The sequence below is a fragment of the Rhagoletis pomonella genome, unplaced genomic scaffold (assembly GCF_013731165.1).
Source record: "Rhagoletis pomonella isolate Grant_MI unplaced genomic scaffold, Rhpom_1.0 Rhpom_scaffold_00006, whole genome shotgun sequence".
In the NCBI taxonomy this organism is placed as follows: Eukaryota; Metazoa; Arthropoda; class Insecta; order Diptera; family Tephritidae; genus Rhagoletis; species Rhagoletis pomonella.
The window spans coordinates 31,224,712-31,230,180 of record NW_023458560.1 but is presented as its reverse complement, the minus strand read 5'-3'; positions in this window follow the sequence as shown (position 1 = coordinate 31,230,180).

Below are 5,469 nucleotides of genomic sequence, written 5' to 3'. Positions count from 1 at the left end.
ATTTTCAAATGTATAACCAAAATCATAAAAGTATTATTTTTCAACATAAATTAACAATTTGTGGGTGAACAAGGTATTTTCGACCCCGGTCCTAGAACATTTATTTTTAGTTTTGACCCTGTTATCTAAAACACTAATAAAATTATTTGTTCTAGTCGAGCACTGTGCTGCGGGATTTCTAGGACTTAGAGGACTATTTCGGGATTTCTGAGACTACTTCGGTGTTTTCGGGCCTACTTTGCGATTTTCGGAACTATTTCAGAACTTCCGGGCTATTAGGGACTATTTCGGGATTTTCGGGACTGTTTCGAGATTTTCGAGACTATTTCTAGGTTCCTAGAATTTTTGGAATTCTCGGCACTATTTCAAAATTTTCGAGAGTGCTTCGAGATTTTAAGGCCTATATAAATATATCGCTAAATATATTAATAAATATATCAACAATAATATCGATAACTTAATTGATTATTATTTTGAATTTTATTGATTAATAAATGAGATGAAATGAAATTATATCGATGAAAATATCGATAAATATATCGAGAACAATATCAGTAAATATAACTATTGCAAAATCGATAAATTTGTCGATAATTATAACGATATATAGATCGATAAATATAACGGAAATTCAGAAATAGTTCCGAAAATCACAAAATACTCCTGGGAATCCTGAAGTGGTCTCATAAATCCTGGAATAGTCTTGAGAATACCCAAATAGTACCGAGGATCCTGAGATAGTCTTGAAAATGTGGATTTAGTACCGAGAGTCCCGAAAATCTCCAAAATCCCGAAAGAGTTGCCAAATTATGGTGAGTTTGGGTGAAATGTGGTGAGAACGGGTGTAATGAGATCAGTTGTGGTGAGCTAAGGCGCGATGAGTTAAGGTGTGGTGAGTTTAGGTGTGGTAGCTGTTGGGAGTTTAACCGAAGTGTTGTGAGTTGAGGTGAGGTGAAGTGAGTTGTGGTAAGTTAAGTTGAGGTGAGTGTAAGTTAATTGGTGTTAGTTTTTTTTTAATATTTCCTAAATCATATTGTATTTAGTTTGTAAGCTAAATAACTTAGTAGTGCAAGTATTTTTCATGTCCAAAGAACCGGAGTACTTAGCGCCTCCTAAATACATTCATTTTTGTACTTTAGTATCCAGCAGCTTCTAAATACCCAAGTTCTTTTTTCACTTTAGTATCTAACACTTCTAAATATCTAAGTATTTTTTTGTTGAATATCACTAAATATAAGTATTAGAGTATTTAGTACCCAAATTGGAACTTTGAATACAAAAGTACTTGCCATGCTCATCACAGCTCCAAAGTTTTAGGAGATTAAATATTTACAAATATGGGAGGGACCAGGCCCCCTTTTACTTATACACCTTATCATAGACCAAACTGTCAAGAAATCTCGTTCCCCTCTGTCCATCGGTTAGGGTTGTAATTTCGAAAATAAATACATACACGTAAATATGTATGCATTGTTTCGTCAAACAATAGTGTGGAAAGTCATTAAAAACAATATCATCCGGCATTTTTGATTTACATACTTAAACAGACAATGCGTAAGTATATTTTCTTAATCTCAACCGATTATCATCCCAAATTCTTAAGCCCTCGTTGCGATGCCATTCTCGCATGAAATCCATTTGTATGTGATTACAACGAGGAAACAAACGAACATTATCACTTCATAACGCACTACTTCCATGTCACTGCCGCTACACCTGAACAATTATCTAACAATTAAATTGTTTTAGTGCCTTTCATGCATTTCCACCTAGATACATACACATTACAAATACATATACATAAGTATCTCATATATTTAATCACCGTTTGGTGTATGAGTCCCCCTATTCACTGGCGTACAGGGCGTATGAGTGCTATTATCAGTAGCCGAAGTGCGAGCTACGCGTAAGACAACAACAACCTATCGCTGTGCATGCCTGCAAGTGTCTGTAAATTTATGTAGCTAAGCTTTTTGTGCACTCCACAAGCATTTAGCAGCAATGTGCGCTACCTCTTCACTGTCTCAAAATAGTTGTTGCTTAATTTTGCAGCGGAAAAACACGCAGTAGTGAAATTACTAAACTGCGCTTCCATTCACCACATTTCTATAGCAAATATTAGACCGCTGGTAGAAGAGAAAGAAGAAAGTGGAAAGTGGGGCCAAGCAATGGCTTCCATACGAACATCTGCGCAAGCAGTGAGCGGTGTGTATTTAAATGCATACAAATATATGCGTTTGCTTTGACGCGCTTCTATGTACATACATACATACATTAGGGTGCTTTTTTTTGCGACTATTTTTTTTTTCGGTCCCATTGTGAAATTTTGTTGGAAATACCCAAAAAAAAATTCCCTGAAAGTTTGAGCCCTTAATATTAATTTTAACTACTCGGCCAAGGCGTTGAAGATTTTCTATTTAAAATACACGGCAACTTTGATTTTTTTTTTTTAAATTTCTATAGCTCAGCGGCATTTAATGGTATCACCTTGTCCAAAATGGGGATTTTTTCTGCATTAAATGCTCTACAAAAGTGCCCACTGCGGCGAAGTCGTAACTCACACCGGCGAGGTAGTACGGGCCACTAAACCTGATTTTTTAAATGACAAGAGCTATAGAAAAAATGTAAATGAGAAACTTGTAGGAAATTTTATTTCCTACAAAAAAGCTCATTAGCGCTTAATCGCTAACTTCAATACTGCTTGAGATATTTCAATTTTAAGTTTATGAAGTTTTAAATTTTTATCAAAAATCACGTAAAATTATAAAAAATAATGTTCTTTTATTATTTACTACTTTTTTAAAAAAGGTCATTAGTACTTAAAATTAATATTAAGGGCTCAAACTTTCAGGGAATTTTTTTTTGGGTATTTCCAACAAAATTTCACGATGGGACCGAAAAAAAAATAGTCGCAAAAAAAAGCACCCTAACATACATAAGTATTTGGGTGTGCGTGCGCGACTAATCTGTGCCAGTTTTTAGCCTGAAGTAATTTTCGTTTGCTCTTTCGCTTTCATGCCATTTGGAGTGTACATTTCAAATACTTTCTACCGCCACCCTGCGCACCATTCTACACTGCAAATATGCACTCCGCTCACTCTTACATACACATATGTATATATACACCACGCAGCCACAAGTTTGCTATGCATTCACTGCAAGCGCAAAAGTCAAAGTTAACTTTCGTAATTTTACGCGAGCGAGATACACTTGTACGGGTAAAAACTAATACAATGCCGCTACAGCAGCACTAAGCAACTTGGATACTCGAAAGGCTGTTGCTGGAATTGTTTGCTTGAGAGTGAGCGCGTGTGTGTGCAACTTGCAATCGTGCTTTGCAAAAAGAAAAGTCTCAATGGTTTCATTCAACATCAAGCTGCGGTTTGTATTCGAAGATCAACACAACTAGACATATTCACGTATATGTGTATGTATGTACATATGTACATAAGCATTGGCGCACATGTGTGTTTGAAGTATGCATATATGTACATACTTTTGCTTGCGAACTGCATCCGACATGTCTGAATTTCTATGTGATATGAAATCTGCTCTCGAGCTACAATCGCAAGTTTGCTTAAACGGTATCCACTTGAGATTGCTTGCAGTAAATAATGCGGCTACAAAATCAATGGTGGTACAGTGGAATACATGCAATGTGAACTCTTCAGCGGATGGTTAAAATGCTAAAAGCATTTCGTCGTTTAAAGTACAAAATACAGTATTGAGAGAAAGCCAAACCTCGTATGTGAGGTTACCACAATTTTAAAGGAGAGAGTAAAACCTGTATTATTTCAAACGGTTCTCTCTAGGGATGCTCAAAAAAGATCGATGTTTCTAAATAACGTTTTTTTTTTTTAAATTTGGTTAATCATCTTTTGAAGTGAAACTTCTTTAGCGGCGGCTGGTTGGTTGGGAGTAAATTGGCAAATTCAACAGAAATTGTGCAACGGAAATTTTTGGTGCTGAAACAAGTGCTTCTTGAGTGTATGTATATGGTATTAATTTAACAAAAACTTGCAAATAAACGGTTAAGAATAACACTTAGAAAAAGACCAATAAGTATAAGAATGAAAGTAAAGGTGAGTGCGTACAAAGATAAAGAAAAGGATAAAGGCAAAAGTAAAAATAATACCAAAAACAAAGATGCATAGAGATAAAGGCAAACATGCAGATCAAAGTAAATTTAAACACTCTAATTATATAAGGGCAAAGGTGAGGGGGAATATGTATGTAGATGAAGAAAATGATAAACATAAAGTAAAAACAAAGATAAAAGAATAGATATAAAGATATAAAGAAAAAGATGAGAATAAGGATACCGATAAAAGTAAAGATGAATATAGAGGAGGAAAGATTAAAATAAAGGTAATTATAGAGAAAAGGATATAGACAGAGACACATACTCAATCTGTGAACTATTTCGGGATTTTAGAGATTTTCGGGATTCTCGGAACTTATCGATATAATAATCGATATTTTATAGGTTTTGTTAGCGATAGTTTTATCGATATTATTATCGAAATTTTTATTGACTTTGTTATCGATAGTTATTTTGATTAATATTGTTATCGATTTTGATATCGATATTTCCGGAACTTATCGATATTTTTATGGTTCTTTTTAATACTTTTTCCGATTTTCTTATCGAAATTTTTATAGATTTTGTTATCGATATTTTTTATCGATTTTGTTATCGATATTTTTGATCGATATTTTTTATCGATATTTTGATCGGTTTGTTATCGTCTTTTCTTAGATATTTTTATCGATACTTTAATGCATATTGTTATCGATTTTGTTATCGAATTTTGTATCGATTTTGTTATCGATATTGTAATAGATATTTGTATCGATTTGGTTGTCGATTTGGTTATCGGTATTTTTTATCGAATCTGTTATCGATATTTTTATCGATTTTTTAACGATATTTTAACGATTTTGTTATCGATATTTTATCGATTTTGTTATCGATATTTTTATCGGTTTTGTTATCGATATCTTAATGGATGTTACAATCGATTTTGTTATCGATAGATTATAAATATAAAGGAAAACAGAATAAAATAAATGTAAATAGAACGAACAGGGTTAAAGATTCAACTTGTGTCAAAATATGACATAGTGTAAACCGGCTTAAAGTTTCACTTCTCCAGTATGGCCCAGGCGCACTTACTTTTTTTTAAATTTGGTTAATCATCTTTTTCAATCTTTTTTATAATTGAGGTCTAACCGTTTTTTCCGTTTAAACCGAAAACCGAAAATCCGGGTTTTACATTCACCAGTAGTATGTGATAATTATTTCGTATATTTTGGAGATGAGAATTAAATTTTAGGGCGTACAAAAACTTCAAAGTGACTGCTCAATTTTTTTTGCTGATCTGGAAAGTAAGCTAACCCGATTGTGAAGTCGATTGTGAATATAGTCTTTGACTGTTAAGAAGAACAAAACGCCATTCAAAACCCTTA